The 20,496-nt window shown below is 44.0% G+C and overlaps 1 non-coding gene across 1 annotated transcript in view; it reads right to left on the bottom strand.

Annotated features, from left to right (window-relative positions):
- Positions 1–895: 895 nt before the first annotated feature.
- The window catches only part of LOC123747194 (uncharacterized), a 47,682-nt gene continuing 28,081 nt past the window's right edge, over positions 896–20,496 (bottom strand). Inside the window, exons 7-11 of the transcript XR_011226146.1 lie at positions 19,275–19,342; positions 16,607–16,690; positions 3,898–4,062; positions 3,570–3,759; positions 896–2,534 (exon numbers count right to left, since the gene is read on the bottom strand). This is a non-coding gene — a transcript (uncharacterized protein). The remainder of the gene's footprint in view (positions 2,535–3,569; positions 3,760–3,897; positions 4,063–16,606; positions 16,691–19,274; positions 19,343–20,496) is intronic.

Consider the following 20,496-nt stretch of genomic DNA (forward strand, 5'->3'; position numbering starts at 1 on the left):
TTGTTTGCTAAGTGAGGATAAGGGCAGCACTTCGCTAGCTAAGGATAAGCACAGCACTTCGCTGAGGATAAGCACAGCACTTCGCTGAGGATAAGCACAGCACTTCGCTGAGGATAAGCACAGCACTTCGCTGAGGATAAGCACAGCACTTCGCTGAGGATAAGCACAGCACTTCGCTGAGGATAAGCACAGCACTTCGCTGAGGATAAGCACAGCACTTCGCTGAGGATAAGCACAGCACTTCGCTGAGGATAAGCACAGCACTTCGCTGAGGATAAGCACAGCACTTCGCTGAGGATAAGCACAGCACTTCGCTGAGGATAAGCACAGCACTTCGCTAACCCAAGACATTTTCACATGTGTAAAATAAAATAATACAAAAAGTCCGTTTGTACATCATTAAAAAAACTACAGTTAAAAAGTGTTTAATTTCTATGTCTTTTAAATCTCTCTGGCTTAAAAGTTATTATATACTGAATTAAATTTCTCTGAGAAAAGTAATACTTTTCTAACCCCTGTTATGGTACGTGTATAATACTGTGATGAGATAGATCCTGTTCTTACTCTTAGGTGAATATTAGGTCAACTTTTTTGGTTGTACACACAGGTAATATACCATTAAATTGGATTTAGGACCTGTCTGCGTTTGCCTAAATTTGCAAATGAGATTAAGGACTACTTTTGTGTTCTGGGTTGATTAAAGCTGAACAGTCACGTGTTCTCCAGCACACACACACACACACACACACACACACACACACACACACACACACACACACACACACACACACACACACACACACACATATGGTAAATCTCTCTGACTATAACAGTCACACCAAGAAGCTTGTTTGTCCTGACTGTCCAGGAGTGAGGAAAGAGAAGAGGAAGAAACTGTACAAGAGAGGAAGCAAGGGAAAAAGGAGTATAGTGAGGGGAAAGGTGATGAAAACGAGAAAGAGATGAAAGAATTGAAGTAAATGAGGATTTCCCATAATAGGATCTTCAGCTCCTGTGAACCCAAGGTCGAAAAAATCCCAGAAGAGAGTCTCATTGAAGGATTTCCTCTTCTCGAAGGAGCGTTGGAGAAGGGGAGGTAGAAGGTATCTCACTGAATTTCTTTCCCCTCGTCCGTTTCGTTTTCAGATGACCCTTGTGAGGACTTTTCTCGTGGGTGATGTCTGCCTCTCAAAAGAATGTTACCCGGAGTCAACAGAGAGGTTACTTGTAACGTAGAATCCTGTGGGTGGGGGGGTGAGGGATAGGAGAGAGGGGGGGATAGAAGATGAGAGGAAAGGTGAAGGGCAAAGGGTTAGATGTGAGGGGTAGGGGTTAATTGAGGACTGGTGGTATGGAATAGGAGACTGAGAGGTTGGATGTGTTTGTGGATGATGGGGTGGGAGAAGGGGGAATTGACATATATGGGGCTAGTGAAGGATGACATGAAGAAGGAAAATAAGATTGAGACTGACAGGTGAATGGAAAAAGAGCCAAGACAGGAGATCAGTGCAATATCAAAGGGTCAACTTTTGCTCTACATTTAATCATTTAATTGAGCAGCGAACAAGGAAGAAAAACATATTTCAAATAACTCGTAATAACAACGAAAATGAAACATAAATCAACATTTCACTTCCTTGTGATCCATCGTTGCCAGACTAGAGTGGCGTCTTACTAGTAAATCAATTATATGCTCTTAAGAACCACCGAGATCAGTGAAGCTTGACATTTACGAAGTCAATATGATAACTTCAGTCATACACACACATATATCATATATATATATATATATATATATATATATATATATATATATAATTGCAACAACATGAACACATGGAAGGACCTTTACCTATACCTGGGCCACAGCATTCCAAGTTAAGAACTTAGACAACAGGTGATAGCTATAGGCGCCAGATGAATATAGGCCCAGGCGGTAGCTATGGGAGCCAGGTGGCAACTATATAGGCGCCGGGAGGTGGCTATAGCACCAGGTGGCCGTTATAGACATATAGCATTGCTGGCCCCTGAAGTGTGGCCGAGGTACAGGTGAGTCCTTCCCCATATGCCTTGAACATATATACAAAATATAATACCTAATAAATACACATAGGTTAATATTTGGTGCATTTTAAGTGTAAATATATATATTTATATATACGTACACTTTATAATAAAGCTACAACGCGTGAGAACCCCAAACCCACAACCTTTTCTGAAGCGTCTTTGGAACGGATGTGGCCACCAGTGGTACACTCACACAGTATCCTTACACAACTGGTACACCTACTACACCCCCCACCACTGGTGTAGGCACACAGCCAGTGCCAGGGCCGTTCCCAGGATGAAGTGGCGGGTGGAAAGGTTGGTGGAGGACGCTGCGTGTCCCTTGGAGGTGTTCTTGAGGCCCGGTTTGGGCGTCGTGGGGGAGGATTTCTTGGTCCAAGGGTTACGAGTGGCGTTCCACCACGGTGGCTGCGTCGGCGACGGCTGGTAGGGGCGAGGGGCGATCACTGGGTCGTTGAGACACGGAGCTGGGAGGGAAGGGGAAGGGAAGAGACGGAGACAAGGTCATGGCAAGGTCATGAGGTGTCAGTATACGAAGCGTGAGCAAGAGGGCGTCACGTCTTTACCACCACACACACATCTCTCTTGGAACTAGAGAGGTTACAAAAGGAGGAACAAGCGCCATGTGGGTTGACGTTGAAAATATTGACGTATTTATTGATACAATAACTCGTCTGTTTGTTGTTAAGGGATCTGTTTAATAGCTTTAAATATTTCACTTAATTTTAAATATTTCATAAATGTTCTTTCTACTATAAAGGTTTTAAATGCTGCTAAACATTGATCTGTGTTCAAAGTGAAGGGGTGATCTAAATACATATTGAACTGTCTCCCAGATGACAGCAGACCAGCTAAGAGCTTAGATCAGACATTGGAACAGCTAAAACTTGACATCAGCCGACTTGAAAGCAATATCTCTCAAAACTCTCATCGAAATGAGGTATTAGTAAAAATCCTAGCCAAGCTTCCAACTCTTCCATTACTGTTGGAAGTGTATGCGTATGACTGTAACCTTTCATTCATTACCCAATGGCTGGATGTGCTGTATATGCAAATGAAACTGTAATCAACCAATTCGCAAAAAAAGGATTAGAATAAGGTCCATAATATACTAATTAAACTAACTAAAATGCCCTTGTGGACCATCCCCTGCGGTTTCATGACCTTGACTTATGGATTATAATCTTCAGAGCACTTACTAATTATCTCCTCCCCTCCCCCCCCCCATCCTCTCACTTGGGCTGGACGGTAGAGCAACGGTCTCGCTTCATGCAGGTCGGCGTTCAATCCCCGACCAGTCGAAGAGATTGGGGACCATTCCTTCCCACCCGTCCCATCCCAAATCCTTATCCTGACCCCTTTCCAAATGCTACATAGTCGTAATAACCTGGCGCTTTCCCCTGACACTCCCCTCCCCCCATCCCTCCGCTAAGCTACCACTGTACTAGTCTTTCTCATGCACAACCTGACCCACGTGCAGAGCTGTGCTGACCTTGCTTGACCTAGCTTCATGCCGCACGAGAGCACCTCCAGCCCTCGCTGGCAGTTGACGCCGGCCTCCATGATGTAGATCTCCCCGTCGTCGACCACCACGCCGGCGAAGCACTCGTAGTTAGGCCTGATCCCGTCGCTCGGTGTAAGTGTAGGTCACGCCTGTCTCGCTCCACTGGCCCAGGCACCGGTACTCTCGCTCTGCGGACACCGAAGTAGAGGTTAGTTGTCCATCTTGATCGCAATGCTTTTCGTCTAGGTTGTCACATAGCTTTATCTCCCTCACAAACACTCCCCCAAAGCCACAATTATCTAAACAAACATTATAAGCAGACTGACCTTCCATGACCTCGGAGCGGTTGCTGCAGGAGTAGACGGTGTAGAACATGATCTCTGGGTTGTTACAGTCGGAGTAGAGTTTGGCGCACAGCAAGGGGGCGTCCGGGATGACGCCCGTGTATTCTCCCGCCACGGGGCACGGCGACTGACGGAACCTGTCCACCCCTGCGGACAGTACAGCTTGTGAGAGGACGTCGTGGGCCCAGAAGGAGAGTGGGGGAAAGGCTTATATATATATTTATATTCACCTGGACCCCTAGGAGTCTCGAATCACCGACCCCGACAAGAGCTGGAGATGGTAGCTCTATCAACCATGATACGGAGCAGACAGAATAAGGAAGGACTCCAGAAGCGCCTAACTGCTATCCAACTGGAACTTTAAGCCTTCCCTGACATTCCAACATGGAGGAATTAGGTGATCTATGCCCCCAGTCATATAAATGAAAGGTCACAATGACAGCACAATACGGGCTGAAATGTACGAAGAAAAGAGGTGAGGAAAATCGATTACATATAGTGAAGAAGATCGTTCTTACCTCAACTACAGCACTATAGAGTTACAGAGCAATCGGAAGTGGGGGTATAGAGTCACTAGTTCCTCTGCTCTATTATTATGTCCCACCAAGCTCTACTGCCCACCCAACACACCTTATAATTTGTATCTTGTGTCCTTTCCGTCAAAACAGTCCTGTTTTACACTTGTCTCACGAGGTTTTTCGAAATATCATTGATCTTAATTTGTTTCTCTTGATTTACCATAGTCTGCAGTTTTATACTGGGGCTGGTCAGTGGTCGCCTCGGCTACTTTTGTAAGTTCTTTTGTGGATATGGATATTTTGGTGTTTGGTCTTTCAGCGCCGTGGAGAGGGGGGGGTGACCTGCTGCCTGGGTAACAGCTTCTCCCCCGAATCAACCTACCCTGGCTTTGCGCCCTGGTGAGGCCACTCCAGACCGACAACCAGAGCGCAACTCCATAGTCTCCTGAGACTGATGGATGCCTACTACTACTACTATATTTACCTGAATTTACACGAGGGCCACTAACACTCCAGTAGCCTCGACGAGGACAGGAAGCCGACGGCTTGTCAAAAGGTCCCCCCACTCCCTTTTGTCCTGATTATTTTTTGCTAGCTGGATTTTAAAATTCAACAGTTTTGGTAGTTACGACATTGACGGGTAGGCGGTTCCATTAGTTTATAACTCTGTGGATGAAAGAGCATCAGTCTGAAAACGTTTTCAGTCCTACATTATGGCTTGTTGAGCTTGAACCCGTTGCTCCTTGTTTGTGTTACATCTGATCTTTTGAAGGCATTGTCAGGATCAACATCCTCTAAATTGTTCAGTATTTTAAAAGTTTCAATGAGATCAGCCTTGTCGTGTCTGGTTTGAAGTGTTGTCAGCCGTGAAGCCCCTCAACCATTCCAGTTATAAAGGTAGACTTAGTTCTGGAATGATTTTTGTTGTCCGGTATTGCACATTCTCCAAAACAGCTATATGATCTTCAGACGATGAATTGATTTGCAGGCTTTATTGCCTGCATCTACTTCCTCATCACAATCGACTTGAGAATGGTCCAGGACGGACCGAAACGTCGTCGTCCCTTCACCTTCTAGTGTGTGGTCTGGTCAACTTACTTTAGCCACGTTATTGTGACTCATCGCCTGCATTCTGACGATGAGATCTCCATGCTGGGATACAATGACCCAAGTGGAGGCGCACCGGAGATCTATACACTTGAAGAACTAATTTCTTTTCCTTAATGTCAAATGAACGATTGGTTGTTGTTGTTAAAGATTTTCTACCTGGAACAAAGTTCCAAGTAGCACGGGCTATGGTGAGCCCGTAGATATAACGATTGGTTATTCTTAGGGTTTGGTTAGGTATTTCTACTGCTGCTTCCACCTCTTGTGCAACATTCAGTAATGATGGATTTTGACTCCATGGTCCTTTTCTTAATCAGTCTGCTGCAAGGTTATGTTATTAATTTGGTAGTTGTGGCGTGGGATGTTATGCCCCATAATAAAGGTCATCTTTCGAAATAATTTAATTCAATTTAAACTTTAATTATCATCATTACTACTATTATCTTTTTAATATTTTGTGAATATTTTTTTATGGAGGAAACATCATCAAAAGATGGAAGGATATTGTGCAATAGAAGAAAAGAGGAAAGAATGACGAAAGGATATGTAAAGAAAGCAAATGCGCAATGAATCTCTCAGGAAATGAGAAAAAAAGTGCAGCGATCATTAAAGAAAACGATGCCTCCAGGGTATTGAAAGAAACTGTAATTGGGGGGGAGACAAATGCAATGTAAATTACTGTCATGGAGCCAGGCCCACTAGTGGAAAATACTCCGTTGCAGAGGAAACTGTGAGACGGACAGGAAGAATCGGTTGGGCAGGTACTCGGTAATTGACCGTTGTGACCACAAGGTGTAGAAACAGTCAGCTGGCGGTGCCCCTTGGTGTGGGTAGTGGTGAGAAAGAGAAAGAGAAGAGAGAGAGAGAGAGAGAGAGAGAGAGAGAGAGAGAGAGAGAGAGAGAGAGAGAGAGAGAGAGAGAGAGAGAGAGAGAGAAAGAAAGAGAGAGAGAGGGAGAGAGAGAGAGAGAGAGAGAGAGAGAGAGAGAGAGAGAGAGAGAGAGAGAGAGAGAGAAAGAAAGAGAGAGAGAGGGAGAGAGAGAGAGAGAGAGAGAGAGAGAGAGAGAGAGAGAGAGAGAGAGAGAGAGAGAGAGAGAGAGAGAGAGAGAGAGAGAGAGAGAGAGGACACACAGAAGAGCACACCATATCATCTGGTCATCACTCCCTGCTGCACACGGCTACCAGCTGTGCTCCCAACACCCGACTCTTGCTGTCGTACCGGCCACACATCCAGGGCGATAGGGAGCGCTACCGGCCACACATCCAGGGCGGTAGGGGGCGCTACCGGCTACACATCCAGGGCGGTAGGGGGCGCTACCGGCTACACATCCAGGGCGGTAGGGGGCGCTACCGGCTACACATCCAGGGCGGTAGGGGGCGCTACCGGCTACACATCCAGGGCGGTAGGGGGCGCTACCGGCCACACATCCAGGGCGGTAGGGGGCGCTACCGGCCACACATCCAGGGCGGTAGGGGGCGCTACCGGCCACACATCCAGGGCGGTAGGGGGCGCTACTGGCCACACATCCAGGGCGGTAGGGGGCGCTACCGGCCACACATCCAGGGCGGTAGGGGGCGCTACCGGCCACACATCCAGGGCGGTAGGGGGCGCTACCGGCCACACATCCAGGGCGGTAGGGGGCGCTACCGGCCACACATCCAGGGCGGTAGGGGGCGCTACCGGCCACACATCCAGGGCGGTAGGGGGCGCTACCGGCCACACATCCAGGGCGGTAGGGGGCGCTACCGGCCACACATCCAGGGCGGTAGGGGGCGCTACCGGCTACACTCTCCGGTCCCTCTGGAAGTTGGGCCGTGTTGACCGGCCCATGCTGCACCGGCAGGCTGGAACTGCCGCCCCGCTTACACCCGTGTTTACATCCCTGCCTTGGGCGGGGAGGGGTTGGGAGAATGAGGAAGGGAAGGTAGGAATGAAGGGGATGAAAGGGAATAAGATTAAGAGAGAGAAAGAAGAGGAACTGGAAGGGTGACACGGATTAACACGGAACCTTCCATTGAACACAACAACGGAATGAGTCACGAGTATTCATCAGGTGAGTCACGCCTAGATAACTAGTAAATGAGTCACGAGTATTCATCACGTGAGTCACGCCCAGACAACTACCAAATGAGTCACAGGTATTCACGAGGTGAGTGCATGTGTGATCCTCCTTCTGTTCCTACTCACCATCTCTAAGAACTCATTTTTGACCCGACTAGGCATCCGAATAGTGAATCCGGATGTCTATTTACGTTTCCCATTTATATAATTTTTACTAATAGCCGGAAATGTAATATCAAGAGAACCCGCTTTCATAAATGGTCTTTTTCGTCTTGTATAAACTTTTATTCATTATTAAAATTTCCAAAACAAAAGGAATACTTAAGGTACCAACCAATGTTTTGCAAAATTGCGAATTAATATAATATAATATAATATATATATATATATATATATATATATATATATATATATATATATATATATATATATATATATATATATATATATATATATATATATATATATATATATATATATATATATATATATATATATATATATATATATATATATAAGAACTCATTTTTGACCCGATTAGGATTCGAACCAATGACGTCCAGGATCACCCCTAAACATACACTGTACCGTGACCACTGCACCATTGATCGTCACGGTACTGTGTACGTTTAGAAGTTTATAAATATGAAAGAGTGCTTGAATGGTCCCTAAGCCATAAATCCCTTAGAACTCTATGATCCGACCAGGGTTTTCGAACCTGTATAGCCAGAGATCAACCCCCTGGCGTACATAGTACTGAAACCACCTCACTAGCGATCGCTGGTTCAATACGTGCCTCTGAGGCATTTCGACCAGACAATTGTCTCTGTGACTCACAGAAAACTGCAATAAAATGTGGGAGTGAATATACCCAGAGTGTGTCCAATGGCTGTCTTGGGACTTCCGGCGTGGTGAGTGAGTGTTGAGGGAACAAAGAACTCTCGAGTGAGTGTACCTGTCTAGATGCACTCACCTCCATGTACTTGCAGGGTCTAATGTCTGCTCATGGGCTCCATCCCCATCCTCCTTAATAGCTGTCGGTCGTCTAATGCAATGACTCGCGAAAAATGAATTATCTTTTATCGGCAATTTGAAATCAATGTACAGTATGGTATTAGCATGGATCTATTTCCTCTAGTTCATTTCATTTGTTTAGTACTCTTAGGCTTAATACATGTTTCTTCAGAATTTCTAAGGCTCTTCTGTGTCCAACTTTCATCCATGGCCTCTTGTTCTGCTGTTTCATTTGCTAAGCCTTTCATCGTTATCTACTTTGTCGATACTTTTCAGTATTTTATACGTCGTAATCATGTTTCCCTTTCTCGCCATATACCTAATGTAGTAAGACGCAGTTTTTTTTTAGTCTATCGCTATACTCCAGTCCACACAGTTCTGGAACCAATCTTATCCCATATATCTAATCTTCCTCGAATTTTAGCCTGATTATTTTTAAATTGTCTCTCCATGTAAGAGCTGCACACTCTAGTAGTGGTCTCACATAGGTTAAGTACTTTGCTCTCTATGCCTTCTTCTCCTGATTCCTCAGATGTTTTCCAGCTTTTATACGATGCTAAAGTGATTATGCTGATCTGAGGCTCAGTTGAAAGGTAGAATATTATATTTACTAATAATACTAATAAATCTTTTTCCGATTTCAGGAGCTGCCTTTTCCTGAGTGTGTGTGCTGGTCTCGTTATCTGTTGAGACATTAATCTCTCAGCAAATTATATTGTTTATCTATATTCATCATTTACTATCTAGTCGACAACATGGTTTAAAGAAAGGTCGTTCTACGGCCGTTGTTTTGCTTAACTTTTCCACTATGTAGCATAAGTAACTGGATGAGTCTAAGACCAGCGGAGTTGTTGACACAGACATTGCCGGTGAGTTTGATCAGGGCAGTAGTCCACTTAGGACTACTATCAAAGTTTTAAGCACTTGGTATCTCAGGTTTCAAGTAACAGCTTATACGGGAATTGCTTCAAGAACGGACTGTAACAGTGCTCAATGGAGCACAATCTTTAAGAGCCTCAATTAATGCCAGCGGACTGTAGTGTGCTTGAACTTCATTTTGAGGAATGGAATGTATATTTCAACGACCGACTGCACTTCATTCCTGAAGTTCAAGCCAATGCTAATGACTGAACTCTAAACTTTACAAATTGAACATAAATACCAGCTGCTATAAAAGGTCATTAAACAGATATGCAACAAGATCTACCTGGGGAGGGCGATGGACTGGTCACATTTGAGGCTGAGGAAACACAGGATAACAAGATGATGTTATCTCTTGATGATAACAAGAGATCATGTATTGCGACTGGAACAGGTATACAACGGAAGGGGTCATCAATAGCCATGAACTTAACCTAGAAAGCAGGGCATCTAAGACATTTACAGCTGTTAAGGTGCCTCTCTTGCCTTCTTGACAGCAAGGGTGGGTTTCAAAACCCTTATATAAAGCGCACGTTTGCGCTCCCATCTTGAGTATCCACCGCTGTCCTTGGATGGTCTTTTCCTCGTTATTTATCAAAATTTTGGACAAAGTGCAGAACCATGCGAGAAGGCTCATCTCTACTTTGGACCCATTCAGATTTACTCTTACGTATAATGCCAATGTTCACGTGATTTCCCACCTGGTTCAACTTCGGTAATAACCAGAGGTTGGCAACTACAACACAAGGCGTTCAGCCATCAACAGCCTCGTGCTGGATGTGTCTTCCATAAGAACATTTCTCCATCAGCGGTCATTCTTTCCCAGGCATGTTCCAAAGCACTGGACGTGCTTTTGGAACATGCTCGTTGAACATGTAGTTAAGCTTGAAATTAAGTCAAGTGATCATATAAAGACTCTAGGGATACACAGTTCATCCTCAACCTTACATGACAATAAACAAATCCCCCAGAGCCGTGACGAGGATTCGAACCTACGTCCGAGAGCATGCTCATGATGCTCTCTTGACAATGATGCTTACATGACAATAATTTAGCATTATCCTTAAGTCACAAATTTCCTTAAATCTCTTTCTCTCTTCTCAAACACTGTAATCTTGGAGGTGTTGCAAATCACCAAGGAAATTGCCGGTGCAATGACAGCAACCCAAAGTCAAGAAAATTCCAACTTCCATCAAAAATGACAAAAGAAAAACTGACCTCCTCCTCCTCCTCCTCACAAGAATGAAAAGAAAAACAGGAAAAAGATTTTCAATTGTCGCCAAGAATACACGAAAGGAAGTTCCAATCAAAATCTTGTTGCCCTGAAATGTGATTTGGCTCAGAGAGCGTATTTTTTTTTCAGGTCATTACGAAAAGGGGCGGAAGCTCCCACTAACTCTAAGATAATCTCAAGGAGGAGGAGGAGGAGGAGGAGGAGGAGGAGGAGGAGAAACAGGAGGAGAAACAAGAGGAAGAGAGACGAAGAGGACAAAACGAGTCTGATCTCAAAGGTTCGAGGGTGTGTGGGGGGGGGGGGGGTGAATAAAAAAAAAGAGGAGCGGGCAGTGGAGCGGCGCACCGACCTGGCTGCAGCAATTCCTCCACGTTGGTCGCTGAAGCGTGGATCCGGCGGCTACCCTCTTCAACCTTCTCCCCCCCTTCCCTTCCCTCCACTCCTTCCTTCCTCTTGCTCGTCCCTCCATTTCTCTTTTCGTTCCTTCCACTATTCTTCAATCTTTTCCCCCACTTTTTTTATGCCCTAACTCTCTTCTTCCTTTCTGCCATTTCTTTTCCATCTCTCCCTCAATATCTCTTCTTTATCTTGTCTTTATCTTTCAATATCTTATCTCTTTATCTGCAATTCCTTCATTCTATCCCTCCCTCCTTCCATTTTCTATTTGGCCCTCTATTCTCTCTCTTTTACTATTATTTATCGAGTCAGCTTTGGTAGATTCATTCTGTTTATGGATAACTCTGCTGTATATTGTATGACGTGATCATGTTCCCTCGGACCCTCTCTTTTCTAGTGTTCAGGATCAATTCCCTCAGCCTAGGAACGAGCTTTGTTGAATATCTTTTGATCCTTATTTTTTGTATTGGTTTGTTGAGGTTCATGATGAGGAGAGGCTGCATTCTCAACAATATGTCTCACGTAGGTTGTACATAAGGCTGGTGAAGCTCACTTGTTCAAGACGCTGAAGGTGATCTGGATTTGGGTCAGTTTGGCTTACTGAACTAAATTATTATTCTAATAATTACATTATTCTGTTAATGTGTTAATTTGGCGTTCATTTCGACACCATCCTCACCATCACCATCATCATCCTCATCATCCTCATCATCAGGTTACCAAACGGAACAATGATGCACAGCAATGGAAGAGTGACATATACACAAGATAGTGTACCAAACAGTGAAGTGTACAATAATGGATTAGAGAGAAATATATTAAATGCAACAAGTTAGATAATTCCAAGATAATATCATTCATTGATTCTTTCAAAAATGCTAATTACATGTAAAAAAAAAAAGAAAAAAAAAGAAAACCTCCAAAACTTTTCAAAAAATGGATAAAAAAATTCCAAAAGTTTCCAAAAAACGGATAAAAAAATTCCAAACATTAATTAATTTCTTGGTTACTTGATCGCTTTAAGCGAAATGATGAGTCCGGAATGGGGGACAAATAGGGAAAACGACCCCTTTTCAGCATGCTATAACCAGAAGAGGTTGGTTCTCTTGACAAGTTGTTCCCCCTCAACCGAACAGGTTTCCTTCGTGTAGTGGCTGGCGTGAGGATGGGGAAAGGATAATGAGGGAGGGAATGAGGGAGGGAATGAGGTATGTGGTGAGGAAGGAAGGTTAGGGGAGGTGTATGAGGTACGGGGGGGGGTAATGTGAATGGGAGGAAGGGAGAATGAGGGGTGATGAGGGGAATGTGGGTAGGGGAGAGGAATATGGATGGGGAGGAAAATGAGATAGAGGGAGAAGAATGAGTAGAAAGAGGGGTAATGAGGATGGGGAAGAGGGTGGGAAAAGGTAGTGATGATAGGTAATAAGAGTAATGTAGGGGAATACAGGTGGAGAGGTGATATGGATGGCGGAGAGAGAGAGAGAGAGAGAGAGAGAGAGAGAGAGAGAGAGAGAGAGAGAGAGAGAGAGAGAGAGAGAGAGAGAGAGAGAGAGAGAGAGAGAGAGAGAGAGAGAGAGAGAGAGAGAGAGAGAGAGAGAGAGAGAGAGAGAGAGAGAGAGAGAGAGAGAGAGAGAGAGAGAGAGAGAGAGAGAGAGAAATTAGGATAGAGAGAGAAAGAAAAGACCAGGGAGAGAGAGCAAAATGACGGTAAGGAGTGAGAATAGACAGTAAAAACCTGACTGGAAAATAATGATAATAAGAAGAACTTTTAAGTTAAACGCTGTAAAATCCTTCCTGTAGTTGATGATCGACTCACTTTTCTTCCCCACCAGAGAACAAAATGAACCACATGTGAACAATGTCTGCTCCTCACCACCACCCCTTCCCAACCATAAAAAAATGAAGATAGAAAAAAAATGCATAATTCAGGATAATGACTTGACCTTCCTGGACTGACTCACCGGTCTGAGTGAGTATGAGAATTTTATTATATGTAAATTTATCATTTATAACATGAATCCCCTTCAAAAAATGTGACATGACTTATAAATGGGAGAGAGTCATGTCGTATAAATATTGTACGATGTTTTCTTAATATTTTATAGGTACAAATGCATTAAATAACAAACCAAAAGATATATTTTATATCTGATAATCAGAGGAAGATTCAACATATGGATTTTGCTAGTAAATGACTCCCCCTTGAACTGTAGTAAATAATCTCTTGAACTGTAGTAAATGACCCTTTGAACTGTAGTAAATGACCAATTGAACTGTTTTGAACTGTAGTAAATGACCTCCTTGAACTGTAGTAAATGACCAATTGAACTGTAGTAAATGACCTCCTTGAACTGTAGTAAATGACCAATTGAACTGTAGTAAATGACCTCCTTAAACTGTAGTAAATGACCAATTGAACTGGAGTAAATGACCTCCTTGAACTGTAGTAAATGACCAATTGAACTGGAGTAAATGACCTTCTTGAACTGTAGTAAATGACCCCTTGAACTGTCGTAAATGACCTCCTTGAACTGAAGTAAATGACCTCCTTGAACTGTCGTAAATGACCTCCTTGAACTGTAGTAAATGACCCCTTGAACTAAAGTAAATGACCTCCTTGAACTGTCGTAAATGACCCCTTGAACTGAAGTAAATGATCCCTTGAACTGTCGTAAATGACCCCTTGAACTGAAGTAAATGATCCCTTGAACTGTCGTAAATGACCCCTTGAACTGAAGTAAATGACCTCCTTGAACTGTCGTAAATGACCCCTTGAACTGAAGTAAATGACCCCCTTGAACTGAAGTAAATGACCTCCTTGAACTGTCGTAAATGACCTCCTTGAACTGTCGTAAATGACCCCCTTGAACTGAAGTAAATGATCCCTTGAACTGTCGTAAATGACCCCTTGAACTGAAGTAAATGACCTCCTTGAACTGTCGTAAATGACCCCTTGAACTGAAGTAAATGACCCCCTTGAACTGAAGTAAATGACCTCCTTGAACTGTCGTAAATGACCTCCTTGAACTGAAGTAAATGATCCCTTGAACTGTCGTAAATGACCCCTTGAACTGAAGTAAATGACCTCCTTGAACTGTCGTAAATGACCCCTTGAACTGAAGTAAATGACCTCCTTGAACTGTCGTAAATGACCCCTTGAACTGAAGTAAATGACCTCCTTGAACTGTAGTAAATGACCAATTGAACTGTAGTAAATGACCTCCTTAAACTGTAGTAAATGACCAATTGAACTGGAGTAAATGACCTCCTTGAACTGAAGTAAATGACCCCCTTGAACTGTCGTAAATGACCTCCTTGAACTGTCGTAAATGACCTCCTTGAACTGAAGTAAATGATCCCTTGAACTGTCGTAAATGACCCCTTGAATTGTAGTAAATGACCTCCTTGAACTGTAGTAAATGACCCCTTGAACTAAAGTAAATGACCTCCTTGAACTATAGTAAATGACCTCCTTGAACTGTCGTAAATGACCCCTTGAACTGAAGTAAATGACCCCCTTGAACTGAAGTAAATGACTCCCTGGAACTGTAGCGGAAGTGTGTATATACAACCCAGTGTTCTCGTTCTTCAAGATAACAGAAGGATGTTAAAGCCCTTCGAATCCTGTTGCATTGTTGAATTTCAATTGCTCTCTGTTGAAAAGAACAGAGTCGGAGAAAGTGGTTGTGGTGCAACACCTTATTAAAATCTTATGCAATTTGGCATAATAAAACTGGCTAATTACTGCACAATTTAACGGCTAACTGCTTAATGACCTAACAGTGAAGCAATTTGTCCCGTAATAAAGTAGTTCAAGAACTGTACAGTGTATTGTACTCCATACACAGTTTCAAATGTAGATTTAATACAGCCCAGTAGGCTCAGGAATCTGAGCCTACTGGGAGTAGAAACATTTGGGGAGTAGGGGGACTTTCCGTAGCCCCGCAACCACGGGTACATGAATGGTAAATCTTGCCTCGCAAATTTAATACAATTCTCTGACCAGGCGACAGAAATGATGTAAGCCAAACCATATGGGCATTTAGTCTGTCTGATGTCTGTCTACACTACTAACCAATGAGTATTGGTTTTAAGGCAGAGTGCATAGTTTTGGAGTGACAGGATGGCTTTTACTTAATACCCGATAAGAGGCAAGTGTACATGTTGGAGAAGCACCTGATAAGAGGCAAGTGTACATGTTGGAGAAGCACCTGATAAGAGGCAAGTGTACATGTTGGAGAAGCACCTGATAAGAGGCAAGTGTACACACTGGAGAAGCAGGTAAGAGTGACAGGGAAGGTGATCTAGGGGGGGTAAGGGAGCAGCTAATCAACGGAAGCCATCGTGTCACTGTTGTGGAGTGGGATCTGAGAGTGGAGAGATGTCCCCCCAGCGGATCTCCATACGGGTCAGTCACTCTGACCAAGGATCTCCAACAGGGTCAGTCGCTCTGAGCATTGATCTCCACACGGGTCAGTCGCTCTGACCAAGGATCTCCACATGGGTCAGTCACTCTGACCAAGGAGGGTAGAAATAGCCTAAGCAACTCTATCCCTTTGAGAAGTATTTTCTTGTCTCAATAAACATACTTGAACTCTGACCAATCATCATCCTGACATATGTAAAAAATCTTTAAGATGGAATATACATATAAGTCTGAATGTTTACTGATAGCAAAAATTATGAGCAGGATTAAGACAGAGAAAGATAGCAAAAAGACTACAAGATGATAACAAACGGAAAAAATGATCCCACAAATACCTACTGAAGTTTAACTCAAGTAATTGCAAAGTAATGAAACTAGTCGTAGTGAACAGAAAGTCAAACACAAGGTACCAAATGAGAAACAAAATCCTATATTAATCGGGTAGAGAAAACCTGGAAGATGATATCACCCTGAACCTGTCTTCTGAGGCCCACTTCATCAATAAGCAACAGAAATAGAGGAGACATTTCCCAAGCTAGAAAGGGAAGGGGGTGATGAAACCTTCCCTTCCCCCGGGAGGATGATGAATCACAGCAAGCCTATCTCACAAAGCACACGCATCAAGCGGATATCATCACTTGCGTAATCAAGGTTGGCCTCAATGCAAACAATACCTGTTTAGTACCAGAGTAATATATTCACCAGCCAATTTCATGCCCGAAACGCTTTGCGTAATAGTGGCTTTAGGCATTGTATGTACTAGCTCTATCTATAAGTCCACCAATCTTTGTAAAAAAAATTCTTGTATGTATGTACCTTACCTAAATAAACATTTATTTATTTATTTAATTTAATATTGCAATGCCGGAACCCAAGACCTGCGGCCCTTCTTAAGCCCCCCAAAAAATCCCGAAAAAAACCCACATACAAATAGGCAAAAATAGACACAAAATCACACACAAAAACAGACCAATATATCACCATTTAGAATCTAAAGGGACGGAGGTTAACTCACGTCCTTGGGTGACCCATGAGTCCCAGGTGAGTGAAGCTGGGGAAGAACAGAGTCCCTCCTTGTATCTGGCATCCACGTCCGGACCTGTGGAGTAGGTAGTGGTGATGTGGGAGTAGTAGTAGTAGTAGTGGTGGTGATGGTGGTGATGTGGGAGTAGTAGTAGTAGTAGTGGTGGTGATGGTGGTGATGTGGGAGTAGTAGTCGTGGTGGGGGTGGTGGTGGGGGAGTAATTGTGATAGTTGGCGGGGGCAGAAATAGTAGTATAAGTGATGGTGATGGATAGGGAGCCGGTCGGCCGAATGGACAGCACGCTGGACTTGTGATCCTGTGGTCCTGGGTTCGATCCCAGGCGCCGGTGAGAGATAATGGGCAGAGTTTCTTTCACCCTATGCCCCTGTTACCTAGCAGTAAAATAAGTACCTGGGCTGCTTCCTGGGGGTGGAGGCCTGGTCGAGGACCGGGCCGCGGGGGACACTAAAGTCCCGAAATCATCTCAAGATAACCTCAAGATGGTAGAGATGACAGCACCGGAGATAGTCATCATGACCCCCTAGTGATGCTGGTACTGGGATGAGTGATAATGAGTGATAGTTGTTGCAGGAATAGTGTCAATGATGAGTAGTGGTATTAATAGTAGTAGTAATGATAGTAACTGAGGTAGTTGTAGTACTGACAACAGTAGCAGTAACCACAACTTAACAGTGAGCATTAGTGTTAGTAACAGACACAGGAAAGGTACAAATCCTGATTATGAAAACGATTGAAATTAAAAAATTGATGAACATGAGCTTATAATAATTATATTAAAATAGATAATATTTTCTGCAGCAGCAGCACCACCAATTAAAAATAATTATAAATCATTATCAAGAAATAAAAAATAAAACAAACTTGTGTTTTATTTAAGGAAATACAATAAAAACACAAGTTAATACCTTTAAAAAAAATTAGGTAGAAACTCACTTAAAAAGTATGTGATAATTTGTAATTATAAAATACAGCAAAAGAGATACCCGAGTGTAGCAGAGAGATCACAGCTTCACTATACACGATCTCCATCACTGTAGCATCTTGGACGACACTCCTGGGAGTTATGTGGGAGTGTTTCCAGGTACTGGACACGATTGATTGATCGTTAGTGTGAAGCACAATATCTAAAACATCTACGGGCTCACCATAGCCCGTGCTACCGGCATTACGGGCTCGCCATAGCCCGTGCTACCGGCACTACGGGCTCGCCATAGCCCGTGCTACCGGCACTACGGGCTCACCATAGCCCGTGCTACCGGCATTACGGGCTCGCCATAGCCCGTGCTACCGGCACTACGGGCTCGCCATAGCCCGTGCTACCGGCACTACGGGCTCGCCATAGCCCGTGCTACCGGCATTACGGGCTCGCCATAGCCCGTGCTACCGGCACTACGGGCTCGCCATAGCCCGTGCTACCGGCACTACGGGCTCACCATAGCCCGTGCTACCGGCACTACGGGCTCACCATAGCCCGTGCTACCGGCACTACGGGCTCACCATAGCCCGTGCTACCGGCACTACGGGCTCACCATAGCCCGTGCTACTGGTACTACGGGCTCACCATAGCCCGTGCTACCGGCACTACGGGCTTACCATAGCCCGTGCTACCGGCACTACGGGCTCACCATAGCCCGTGCTACCGGCACTACGGGCTCACCATAGCCCGTGCTACCGGCACTACGGGCTCACCATAGCCCGTGCTACTGGGAACGTTCTGTTCCGAGTAGTTGAATCTAAAACAACAACAAACTTCTGGTATGTGCCCCCAGCATGTAACTTTTACAAGGAGTCTCCATCATCTTTTCCCCCATAGCTACGTAGTAGGTAGAAGAGTAGAGCCAGTTCTATACACGTGGCGCATCTCGAGATTCCGTAAAGTGATAATATTCAACGTTCTTTTGTTTTCTAAGGAGGTATTTATTGAGTAGCGCAGTAACTCTTTATGAAATGGATCGCGCGCTATACGAATGGCTGTACTCCCCGGCCAGTTACATATCACTAGATAGAAAGGACCCGATATATATGTGTTCAGATACGTGGCTACATATCTGCTACAAATCATACAGAACTCTCTATGTTACAAGCTTTTAATGCTCCTCCGTCCTTGATTACACTTTGGTCATGTATATAATTTTGTCATTTACAAGTTCACCTCAATATTCACCTGTCCAATCCAACTAAGTCGTCTAATATGGAGAACATGGGAAAGACTGGTGTTGTTGTTTTAGTTTCAGCAGCTACTGGGAACAAAACGTTCCAAGTAGCACGGGCTATGGTGAGCCCGTAGTGGACTTACCCGGCACAGGAGCGGGACACGTAGCACGGGCTATGGTGAGCCCGTAGTGGACTTACCCGGCACAGGAACGGGGCAAGTAACACGGGCTATGGTTAACCCGTAGTGAACTTACCCGGCACAGGAACGGGGCAAGTAGCTCGGGCTATGGTGAGCCCGTAGCGGACTAACCCGCCACAGGAGCGGGGCAAGTAACACGGGCTATGGTGAGCCCGTAGTGGACTAACCCGCCACAGGAGCGGGGCAAGTAACACGGGCTATGGTGAGCCCGTAGCGGACTAACCCGCCACAGGAGCGGGGCTGTAACTTGGGAGAAGGCCAACAGAAGTGCTCACAGAGACTTACTGATCTGGAACTCCATGACGTTTGAGCTCCTCTCTTGCATGACCAGGCAGGTGAAGGCTTCGTCTCCGCTGTGACAAGGGACGCTGTCTTAGTTACGCATCACGTGCTCAGAGATGGGAAGAGTGGAGGTGGGAGACAGACAAGTAGAAGATGCTGAGGAAGAGGAACAGCGAGTGCGATTACATCGGAGATAGGGTGAACTGCTGATAATGGAGGAGGGAGAGAAAGACATGTAGAAGAGAGAGAGAGAGAGAGAGAGAGAGAGAGAGAGAGAGAGAGAGAGAGAGAGAGAGAGAGAGAGAGAGAGAGAGAGAGAGAGAGAGAGAAAGAGAGAGGGGGGGGGGAGGAATGTTAACGACATTAGCGATAGCTCGGAAAGGAAAACAAAAAGAAGAATCTTATACCAAATAAATCAATAGGAAAACAAAACAAGAAGAAAGACAGTAAACAGGACATTGTAAAGTTAAATCAAGACTATAAAAATAAAAAAAAAATACCCGAAAAAAAAAGTAATTAATGTTGTCAAATATTCAGCTAATTAAACGTATCGTAAAAATGATCAATTAGGCAAGTCTGCAGTTATGATAATCTTTCTACAACACATTCTTAACAGGGACAATAAACGCACTCAGGAACAGAGAGGATATAAAGATAAAAAAAGAGTCCTTGTAAAGACTCAAGGTTAACATACAAGCACACTTCGTGACAACTTAAAGAAGCACTTGAGCAAGCACCAAGGAAACAGTCAAACACAAAATTGCACTTGAACAAGCAGCCAAGGCACTAAGGAATCTTAATATTTAAAAAAAATCTTGGATTGAAAATATACCTATTAACTCTTAATGGGTATGTTTACAATATCTAAATGATTTCAATATATAGGCAAGACGACAACATCTGCTTATAGGTGCCTAATAATATACAAACAAGGCTCTATCAAGGATCACATCATTTATACACGCAACTAAACCATTACCAGAGATAATTAGCGACATTGCGTAAGGTCCAATAAGTTAAACAATTGTAAAGGGAAGTTCGGAGACATTTGTCAACTTCTTTCCCAAGTACAAAAGGACAAGAAATGTATAAAAGTTTCGCTTAAATCTTCACAATAAACTTAAAATTAAATTTTGTTTTTATCTGCGTCTATGTCTGTCTTTCCGCCGAGGTAATGGTTTCTCTCTTTTCTTTTCCACTTTTTCAGTCCTCTCTTCTTCTATCT

The sequence above is a fragment of the Procambarus clarkii genome, chromosome 94 (genome assembly GCF_040958095.1).
Source record: "Procambarus clarkii isolate CNS0578487 chromosome 94, FALCON_Pclarkii_2.0, whole genome shotgun sequence".
Lineage (NCBI taxonomy): Eukaryota > Metazoa > Arthropoda > Malacostraca > Decapoda > Cambaridae > Procambarus > Procambarus clarkii.